This window comes from Lepidochelys kempii, chromosome 5 (genome assembly GCF_965140285.1).
Source record: "Lepidochelys kempii isolate rLepKem1 chromosome 5, rLepKem1.hap1, whole genome shotgun sequence".
NCBI classification, from domain to species: Eukaryota; Metazoa; Chordata; order Testudines; family Cheloniidae; genus Lepidochelys; species Lepidochelys kempii.
This window is the reverse complement of record NC_136384.1, coordinates 62,188,794-62,200,204: the sequence shown is the minus strand read 5'-3', so window position 1 is coordinate 62,200,204 and position 11,411 is coordinate 62,188,794. Positions and strand designations below refer to the sequence as shown.

Here is an 11,411-nt window from a genome sequence, read left to right as displayed (position 1 = left end):
TGAGCTGCCATATTGAAAGGCCATTAGGAGTCGGAGTGACCTCAGAATCTGGTCTCAGGGCTTCTTTCTAGACTTATAGAACTTGTCAATAGTGCGCTCTAGGCACTCCAGGGGAAGAGTGCCATGTAAAAGATTATCTCAGCAGCACCTAACAGGGCCATACAGCTTTAAAGTGTTACAAAAGTCCTGATTCATTTAAAAAAAATATTAAATACTCTTAAATTTAAGATGGTCTCAAGCCTGATCCCACTGAAGTCAATAGGAGTTTTGCCATTGACTTTACTGGTAATAAAATAAGGCCACACTTACTCAAGATTTAAAAAAAAAAACCCACAAGAAAGGAAAAAGGTTCATGCTTCAATATCAATGTCCTCCAGAGCTTGCCCTGCCTGAAGGGATGGCTAGTACAACCATGGCTAGTAATGTGGTTCTTCATAGCAAGCCCCAAACCCCCTATGCCCAACCCCAGGACAATTTATGGAGATTTATAAATGATTTTAACTCTTTGATATGTACGTCTAAACAGGACCTCTTGAGCTGGACAGTGATTTTTGTGTGAATGAAATGAAACCAAGTGATGCAGCCCATGGGAAAATGATAGTATTTCTTTTTAATCGTGGTCGGACAATGTGCTCTTCCATCTCTGCTGACCAGAGAAAAGAAACCATGTGCCAATGCACAAGAAGGAACAGCCAGAGATAAAATGATGGCCAAGGAGGACGGGCCACCCAGGAGCTGTGTCACTCCTATGGTGACAGTATACATGCATTGACTACTTTGTACTGTTGTCTAATATTTTTTAATATGCACTGTTTTATGTGTGGATGGCAGCTGATCTGCCATCAGGTATTTACATGATTACTTGTCACTTGCTTGTTTTAAATACGCAAAGTATTAAATTTGCACAAGCTGGTCTCATTAACTTTATTAAAATGGAACATCACAGTAATTCATAAGCTGTGTCTTTTGAGGTACATCAAGTGTGTGTAAAATGCATAATAAAATTTCATAAACACAAAACTTCCAAAGCTGCCCCAGAAACAGAGGGATAAGTGTGGCCCAATTACAAATACTATTTCATGTCCCCCTCATCCATTGCACTGTGGAAATCCATTTTGTGGTTGCACGAAGCATCTCTGACTGCTGTTGCATGTGTGGATCTTCCCCTAGTAAGGAAGAGTTCACTTTCTGGTTGTGTGTAGCAATCAAGCAGTATCTTGAGTCCAGTCCTGCTGAAATGGCTTACCTCTGTCCTTGCAGACATCTGTGATGCAATAATGAAGATAGCATTAAAAACATTGGCATCCAAATAGTTTTGATGGCAGTGCTATTGAGATTTCAATCTGCCAGCTGCTCATTCCACCACCATTCTACAGCTACTGAGCATCTAGTCAAACCTTTTGCCAGGGCCTTTGTGGCCAGGGTATGGTTTCATAAAGAAAGGCAAAAGGGGATATGCAGGGTCCCTTTGAATACATGGGGACAGTGACTCTATTTGTAAAAATGTCATTCAGTTGGAAAACCAAAAAAACGTGGTATCCACCCTGTCACTATATCCCATGTTGCCGTCCGTGAACCTGCCTCCATGGTCAGTCAGGTCCTGTGTAACAATGGAGTAGTACCCTTTGCAGCTATGTAGTCATGTGCTCCTTGTAGAGGGCAAACTATGTGCACGTGAGTCCCGTTGATTGCCCAGTGCACTTTGGAAGGCCCATTCTCTCAAAGCTGGCTATCATTTCAGGAACACTGATTTGTCCAAAGATGGTGGGCATAAGCACAGTCCTGATCACCTCACAAACCTTCACCACAAGCCCCACAATTGACTTGCTAACACCAAACTAGTTAGCAACAGACCTGTAGCCAACTTCCTCCAGATGACTATAATAACCCACTTCTGGACTGGCACAGCCTCTTTCTCATGCATGTGTCCTGAGACTGAAAGGTCAGGGCAGGCTGATTACACAGATGCAGGAATATCTGCTTCTTCATGCAAAAGTTCTGGACCCACTGCTGGTCATCCCAGGTCTGCATGACTGTGACCCCACCAGTCTGTGCTTGTGGCCCTGCTCCAGAAATGCTGGTCTACATATGGGGAATCTGCAGTTAGGGCAAGAGACACAAGCAGCATCAGCTGGGTTACGGCTGCTGTTTTTATATCTCCCTCCAAGAGGATCGTCAAGAGGATAAACACTGCTGCCAACATGTCCATCAGCATCTCACAGATGCTGTGCCAGATTGCTGAAATGGGAGCAAAAGCATAAGCAGGAGATGTTCTTCCACCGGTGATGGATCCATGTTGCTGACTTCAGTTGCAGGGAGCATGCAGATTCTGAAATGGCTTGGCTGAATGTGTTGGCTGGCTAACATCACTTCCAGTCAAATTCTGTGGGCTGGATGGATAAGTTGTCCCACAATAATATATTTTGAACTAAAGCCTAGAGCAGCTATAGCTAACAAGGGTACTAAGAGCCTGGGGATACACTCCCAGAACCAACAAGGTCTTGACTTGAGTCTGGATAGTGCAGCATGGGCATGTTGACATTGACATGGGTATGAGGCTTGTGTAGAAATGCATTGTGGATGCTCAAGTGCAAGCTTGGCAAGAACGGGTCTGAAGTTTTGGGTCTGGTAGACTTGGCTTTACAATGTAGTGTAGACATACTCCTACAATAAATTCCATTGGGAGCTTGAGGTGGGTGCCAAACTGCTAGCTAAATTCATGCAAGTATTTCAAAAGCCTGTCCAAACATATCACTTGAGAGAGGCATATTTTCTTTACAAGACACTAGCTGCTCGGTGAGAATTAACAGTTGTTACAGGACATGCCTTATGATACTATGTTATATGAATCTGAACAGCTAACAGTGTACAAATTAGAGCTGGAATTAGATATGGTTTAACTGTTAGCTTTACTCCGATCTAGTTATCACAATAAATGGGCGTGATGCTGCATAAAACAGTGGATATTTGTAGGGCTAGTGAAAATGGTTTCCCAAATGAAAGTGTTAACAAGCTGTGCAAGAACCACAGTGCCTGATTCCCAGCTGCAGTGCAGGCCCTTTTTCATATGTTTAGCATGAGGGTCTCCCCATGGGGTGTACAGCCAACAGAGGTGCTGTGTCTCTGGTATAGGGGAAAGGTGTGGCTGGCAGATGGCATATTCCAAAGAGGATGCTCACTTCATAAGGACTGATGAATCAAAAGCAAGAGCATCTCAGCTAACCTGAACTGCCACAATGGGGTATAACTTGACGGAGTAGGCTTTCTAGTTGTCCGATGGTAAGCCAAGATGTGAAAAATGTTAGGTTAATTATTCCTTTCTCTCTAGCCCATGGTGACTGCATGGAGCCATTCCAAGAAGAACCTAGGTATGATTTTTTTAAAATGAATTTGCCCTAAGCCAAGGGACTAACAGCACTGACTAGCGCCAAGCATAAATCAGACAAGTTTTCTGAAAACTATCCCAGGGAGTTCTGTCATTTCACCTCTCCATCTGACTTGCAGCTATTTCTTTCCTGACCTCTTGAGCAGAGACTATCTATTGTACCAACTGTGTGGTGACTTTTATGTGGTGGTCACAGGTGTCCACTGGTGAAGAAGAGACCATTAAGTTTGTATAGGGTAGGCTTTTTCCCCCCTAATTCAGTTAATTTAGTGCTTGGTAAAAGATTCCAGCCTCTCAGAGCTGGAAAATGGCAACACCTCACCATGCTTAATCACAGAATAGATACCCCACAGACAAGCACAAGTGAAGCTACAGCTCCCCATTCTGCCATTATGCCTCAGCCTTGACTTGGAGCAGGGGTGGCCAACCTGAGCCTGAGAAGGAGCCCGAATTTACTAATGTACATTGCCAAAGAGCCACAGTAATATGTCAGCAGCCCTGCATCAGCTCCACGCCCCCACTCCCAACGCCTCCCGCCCACTGGCAGCCCCGCCGATCAGCGCCTCCTCCTCCCTCCCCACACCTTCTGATCAGCTGTTTCGTGGTGTGCAGGAGGCTCTGGGGAGTGGGGGGTGGGGAGCGAGTGGAGTGGGGAAGAGCCAGGGGTTGAGCAGTGAGCACCCCCCTGGCACATTGGAAAGTTGGCACCTGTAGCTCCAGACCCAGAGTCGGTGTCTATACAAGGAGCCTCATATTAACTTCTGAAGAGCTGCATGTGGCTCCGGAGTCACAGGTTGGCCACCCCTGACTTGGAGGAACAATCTCTGCTGATAAGGATTGCTCAGCTTTCAGTCCATCCAATCTCTGCCCTATCTGTTAAAATTACCTCCAATGTGCTACCAATTGTGGTGATGGCTTACGTGATGAGGACACCTGCTTAATAGGAACTGAACAGAGGTAGGAAACTTATTTCACAAGACTCATCATATTAAAGTCTCCATACATGATGTAAAAGTGCATTAGTCACTTTAACCCTTGTACTAGTGAAGTGCATGCAATACATTAGACACAAGAAGCTTTCCATCAGGTTAAGGGACATGGTATTGTCAATCTGTGGTATAATAAATTTCCTTGTTTACAGAGCCAAATGTCAATGATTAGAATGATCATTACTCTGACCCAACTGGAAAAGTAAACTCTGCTTTCGTGGTTAGTCATATTTACTGAACAACACCTGCAACATACTGGAAGATGAGCTCACACTCATGAAACATTTGTCCCTATTTCTATAGCCCTTACGACGGAAGCTCCCACAATTTCTCATTTGTTTTTATTCCAAATCCTTTGTAAAAAAAAAGAGATCATCAGCAGTTCTGACTCAGACCATTAAGAGCATATTGAGAAATAACCGTAGGTTTTTCAGAAAGCTAACTTACGTCAGCAAGCAAAAAGATAATACAGTAACAGTCATAAATTTTAACCCATGTCCACAACTGCTGATTGCTTAAAAAAAAAATTAGGACAATAACATTTCCCTACTGTAACCAAATGAAGTAGTTTGGCTTTCCCCCCGCCAAGTCTGCAGATTGGTGTGTGGTTTTATAGCAGTCTACTTCCCAAGATGTTAGAATTATGCATATTCTGTAAATTATGTTTAACTGTTTCAAATTCATGCAGCCCATCATATTTTATTGATCAGGTCTCTCCAGTAATTGACAACAACCAACACAGAACTGAGTGTTCCCCATAAGGCAATGCGGATAAACAGAGAAAACAATTAGTTCCCATAGCAAAATAAAAATCTTACTGTCCTTTAAATTTTTATGAGAGCAGTAGCAGCGCTCCTTTACCTCTATTTTACTTGGGCTCCTCAGGGAGGCTAGAAAGGTATTCCTATTTAATATTTACATAGAATCAGAGAGGTCTATCCATCTCAGGGTGTCTGTGTAGCTTCTATTAATACAAATGCAATATATGCAAGAACTAGGGTCAGAGTAAACCTCAGAATAGTGTCTGCAAGTTCCAGATGTTTCCCTGATTGACAATCTTGATTAAAAATCACCAGTGCTGTCAATCCAGCACTCATATGGGAAAGGAAGCATAGGTTAGTGCAGCGGTGGGCCAACTACAGCCCACGGGTCACGTCCGGCCCATCAGATGTTTTAATCTGGCCCATGAACTCCTGCCAGGGAGCGGGGTTGGGGGCTTGCCCTGCTCCATGCGTGCCATGGCTCTGCACAGCTCCCGGAAGCAGTGGCATGTCCCCCCTCCAGTTCCTACCTGTAGGGCAGCCAGGGGGCTCCACACATTGCCCCCTCCCCAGGCGCTGCCCCCATAGTTCTCATTGGTTGTTGGCTCTCCCCAAGTAGGGCCATGAAACAATCAATCCCCCTTGCCCCTGTGATTACTTACCATTTTGGGGCTCCTGTGGGTTATGTGCGCTCGCTTTGGGACGAGCAATTTCTGCTGTGTACACTGTACTTGTGTTTAAGTATGGCCAAATCATTGCTCTGTCTAGTGTGAGCAATGCTGCCTCTGTTAAGTGTTGCATTTTGGCTTTACAGATGCAACCTTGAGATCCCAGCCGTCCTTGTTATCAGCGGCCAAAAGACTCCAAAGAATCAGGAAGGGTCCATGAAGAAGCAAAGAGGACCTGCTACATGACTTCATGCAGCAGTCCCTTAATGAAAATAAAAAAGTGTAGGAGTGGCGGGAGCCTGAAAAGAGGCTCCGCCAGCAGAATGTGGATCGCCGGCACCAAAGCACAGAGCGGCTGCTAAGCATCATGAAGCACCAAGCAGACTCGATACAGGCACTCGTAGCAATGCAGGCGGAGTACATCCGCCTCCGCCCCCCCCGCAGCCCTTGTCCCAAAACTCTTTCCCTTGTGTCTCCATGTCATGGCCAAACCACTTCCCCCAACATCCGGTTTCTTATTGCCACCAGCTGCCTCCAACACCTGTAGCTTCACCACCCAGCCCTGGAAACTACGACCCTTACCCACTGCACTCAACCCCCATCACCATGCAGTATAGCCAGCCTGAAGTGCAGCACTCATTGCATGGCACTCCAGACAGGAAGGCGGAGAATGATAACAGGACATATGCAAATCTGTGATTGTCCTGTTCCCCACCCCGCCCCCTTCCCTCCTCCCACACAGCACAGATGTGTCATGCCCTTTCTGTTTCCCCGGCAGTTGTGTTTCTTTTCAATAAATGAATGTTTTGCTTTGAAAACATTCTTTATTGCATTAAGTAAAAGATACCGTAGCCCAGGAGAGCAACAGGCACTGCAAGTCAGTGCATCATACACAGCAAACACAGATGCCTACTGGCATTGGAACCACTGCACTTCACTCCAGTTCAGGGCACCAAACTTTACTGCTGGCTTTCAGCATCAAATTGCTCCCTCAAGGCATCCCTAATCCTTACAGCCCCGTGCTGGGCCCCTCTAATAGCCCTGGTCTCTGGCTGTTCAAATTCAGCCTCTAGGTGTTGAACCTCTATGGTCCATGCCCAGGTGAAGCTTTCACCCTTCCCTTCACAAATGTTATGGAGGGTACAGCGTGCGGATATAACCGTGGAGATTTTGTCATTGGCCAGGTCCAGCTTCCCATACAGACAGCACCAGCACCCCTTTAAATGGCCAAAAGCACATCAACAGTCATTCTGCACTGACTCAGCCTGTTGTTGAACCGCTTCTTGCTGCTGTCAAGGCTCCCTGTGTATGGTTTCATGAGCCATGGCATTAAAGGGTAAGCGGGGTCTCCAAGGATCACAATGGGCATTTCAACTTTTCCTACAGTGATCTTCTGGTCTGGGAAGAAAGTCCTGGCTTGCAGCTTCCTGAACAGGCCTGTGTTCTGAAAGATGTGTGCATCATGCACCTTTCCGGACCAGCCTCCATTAATGTCCATGAAACGCCCATGGTGATCCACAAGCACCTGGAGAACCATAGAGAAATACCCCTTCCGATTTATGTACTCGGAGGCTAGGTGGTCTGGTGCCAGAATTGGAATATATGTCCCATCTATCGCCCTTCCGCAGTTAGCGAAACCCATTTGTGCAAAACCAGCCACAATGTCACACACGTTGCCCAGAGTCACGGTTCTTCTGAGCAGGATGCGATTAATGACCCTGCAAACTTGCATCAACATGATTCCAACGGTCGACTTTCCCACTTCAAACTGGTTAGCAACCTATTGGTAGCTGTCTGGAGTTGCCAGGTTCCAGATTGCAATAGCCACCTACTTCTCCACCAGCAGGGCAGCTCTCAATCTCATGTCCTTGCACCGCAGGGTGGGGGCGAGCTCAGCACACAATCCCATGAAAGTGGCTTTCCTCATCCAAAAGTTCTTCAGCCACTGCTCGTCATCCCAGACTTGCATGACGATGTGATCCCACCACTCAGTGCTTGTTTCCCGAGCCCAAAAGCGGCGTTCCACGGTGGTGAGCATGTCTGTGAATGCCACAAGCAATCTCATGTCATATGCATTACGCGAGTCGACATCATCGTCGGACTCCTCACTGTCACTCTGTAGTTTAAGGAGTAACTCAACTGCAATTCGTGACGTGCTGGCGAGACCCATCATCATATTCCTCACTAGTTCGGGATCCATTCCCACAGACTGAAAGGGAAGACAGAGCGTGCAGTACAAAAAACATTGAAAGATGGCGCCAAATGTGGATGGAAGCATAGGGATTGCTGGGATGCAAAGCGATGCATCACGGGACATTGGGAGAGGACCCAGAATGCCCCTCACCCCCCCACGCTCTTCCCACAAGCCACAGCCCCAGAATGGAAAGAGGTGCTCTGTGGGATAGCTGCCCATAATGCACTGCTCCCAATACTGCTGCAAGTGCCGCAAATGTGGCCACGCCACTGAGCTTGCAGCTGACAGTGTGAACACACGGCAGCGCTTTCCCTGCTGCGGTCTCCAAGGGCTGGTTTAACTCACAGCGCTCTACATCTGCAGCTGTAGCCATGCCCTCTGTGATGTAACCTTGCTTACACCTTGGAAATGGATTTTTGTTTTGGCCTGGCTTGTACCCTGAAAGGCCAGAAGCTTGTTTTTTAGTTTACTGCTGGGGTGAGGAATCTGCTACCTTGCCAAAAAGCACCTTTGTAAAGTACTAAAATGTGCATTAAAGAAGTTAATTTTTGAGCAGACGGAAGACAGTGACTTTGAAGGAGCTGTCACAGCATCTGGTATGTGTTATAGAGAAGATCCTGGACAGAAGAGGCAGTGGTGCTGGAACTAGGGATGCTGGGGGTGCTGCCACGCCCCCTGGCTTGAAGTAGTAATAACAAACACCAAACACATGGTTTCCGTCAGCAGCACCCCCACTTAAAAAATAGTTCCAAGCACCCTATTTGGCGGTTCTACCGGATACAAAAATCTGCCCAGTTTCACTTAAGAATGAGTAACCTGGACCCCCTGTACTTAAGTTATACACTTGTGGGAACTTGTCTGGGAGGGAGGAGGAGGGAAGAAGTGTTACCAGCTGGTGAGCTGCTATACCTGTTCTATTCACGGTCAGTTTCTGTGGGTCTTAAATGCACACACACAAGGGTTTTGTAATGGGAACACTGAGAGGCTCTTAATTACTATGCGACTGCTAAACAAACATGGAGCAAACATCCCATCCCATTTCTCATTCTTGTTATGCACCTTTCAGTGTGTAGCTGAAGACTACAGAGAACAGAAGGCTGCAGATCCCTGTACTCTGTTCACTCTGGGCCTGATGCTGGTCTCACACACATTGCTGTGACTCCACTGAGTAGTGGAGTTACTCCTGATTCACTCTGGTTTTAATGGTGTCAGAATCTGACACTTCTGAATGCTAAATCTCTCTTTCACAATAACAATAAGTTCATTTAAATATTTTTAAATTACAACCTAAATGTTTTAAAATTATTCTAGCAGGCATGTGCTGCAGTAGTTAAGGAATCCAGTAGCTTACATGCTAGGAGTTCAGACTAAATTCTGACTCCCCAATTGTGGCACCTGAATTCCTACTCAATGGATCCGATTTGTCAAGCCCTACTAGCCGATTATATAAACATTTTTACTGTTTGTCAGGAAAGCAGTTGGTGCCTGGTCTTTTACAATGGTCAGCACTCCTGCAAAAAAGGGTAAAGCCTGAATGCCTTTTCTGAGCATGGAGAGCTCTGCCTGGGGAAAAAATGGGGTGGTTCTGTTTTGGGGGATTTGTGATGCAGAGTCAGGGAGAACAAGATGCCTGCACTGGTGGGACACCCAAACATTGGTGCTAGGAGGAAGCAGGGGTGGGAATGGTCTAACTCAGGGGTGGGCAAACTACGGCCCGCGGGCCATGTCTAGTCCATCAGACGTTTTAATCTGGCCATCGAGCTCCTGCTGGGGAGCGGGGTGGGGGGCTTGCCCAACTCCATGCATGCCATGGCTCCATGTGGCTCCCAGAAGCAGCGGTATGTCTTCCCTCTGGCTCCTATGTGTAGGGGCAGCTGGGGGGCTCTGCATGCTGCCCCCGCCCCAAGTGCAACCCTCGCGACCTGTGAACAGGGCAGCGCGCAGAGCCACCTGGCCGGCTCTTCACCTCTGAGTAGGAGCTGGAGTGGGGACATGCCACCGCTTCCAGGAGATGCTTGAGGTAAGCGCCACCTGGAGCCTGCACCCCTGACCTCCTCTTGCACCCCAACCCCCTTCTCCAGCCTTGATCCCCCTCCTGCCCTCTGAACCCCTCGGTCCCAGCCTGGAGTACCTTCCTGTACCCCAAGCCTCTCATCCCCAGCTCCACCCCAGAGCCCACACCCACAGCTGGAGCCCTCACACCACTGCACTCCAACCCCCAATTTCGTGAGCATTCATGGCCCGCCATACAATTTCCATACCCAGATGTGACCCTCGAGGCAAAAAGTTTGCCCATCCCAGTCTAACTGGAACTCAGGGGCTCCACCAGCCACCTTCCCACACCCAGTAGAGAAACAGTAGCCACTCAGCCTATCACAAATGTAAGGCTGCAATCACAGCTAGAGTGGCTCTGCTGCCCCTCTGCAGCTGCAGCAGGGAAGGATTACTTCCACGCGAGGCAAAGAACCGGTATAAGGCAAGCTGACGAGTAAGGGTCTGCCCCAGGAGCTGGATGTCCCCTGTAGTCAGTTAAAAAAGCACAAAGCCTAGTCTATGCCAGGCTAAATAAGCCTTTATAATAAATAGCTGGGCAAGGGCTACAGCTATATCACATACATATTTACCTGTGATTCATCTCCAAAGTAAGGGAAGAGAGAAGTCCATGCAGGTGTACTTACCTCTCCCTTAACAAAAATAGCCCCATTACTTGATACTAGTTTGGCCTGATGCTCAGACACCTGTTATTTTTATTACTGGCATAAGGAGTCAAGTCTCCTGAGAATTTCTGCCCTAAGACTGTATGGAACATGTTTGCAATTTTCTTTTTATTGATTCAATATATTGCAGAAAGAGAAAGAAGAGAAAATTCAAAAGACTTGAAGGAAAGGACTCCTAAATATCAGATCACACCCCAATCTAAATCAACATTAATGACCAGTCCCCATAATATTGCTGAAGACAAATAAATTGCAAGGTATCATGTTCTCTTAGGAGGACAGTTCTTAACTCTCATTGTGAAGGCTGGATGATCAAATGAAAGGGTCAAAAAAGAATGCAGGCCAAAAGTCATTAAACTCTGATGATAGACACTCAGGCAAGATATTATTATTGTTAGTAAACACGTTAACTGTGGTACTTTGGTTTATTATCAGATTATACCTCCAAGAATAGAAGTTATCAAGTAATGAGCATGGCTGGCTATGATAGAATTTGTAATCTGAAACAACTAGTTTTGGAACCAAAGACTCATAGGAGGGGGGCAATTCAAATAACTTAATTCACTAGGATGACCTTCCAGACTATGTAGACACACAGCAGTGGTTTTGTTACACTTCGTGTTGGGGAAACATTTCATTCTATTGAGAAATTTTTTGCAAATTATTGGTGCAACAGAGGTGATTTTATGTTACTTAT

At 46.5% G+C, this 11,411-nt stretch overlaps 1 long non-coding RNA gene across 1 annotated transcript in view; it reads right to left on the bottom strand.

Annotated features, from left to right (window-relative positions):
* Positions 1–872: 872 nt before the first annotated feature.
* Positions 873–11,411, bottom strand: part of LOC140912062 (uncharacterized) — a 28,750-nt gene continuing 18,211 nt past the window's right edge. Inside the window, exon 3 of the long non-coding RNA XR_012159214.2 lies at positions 873–1,264. This is a non-coding gene — a long non-coding RNA (uncharacterized LOC140912062). The remainder of the gene's footprint in view (positions 1,265–11,411) is intronic.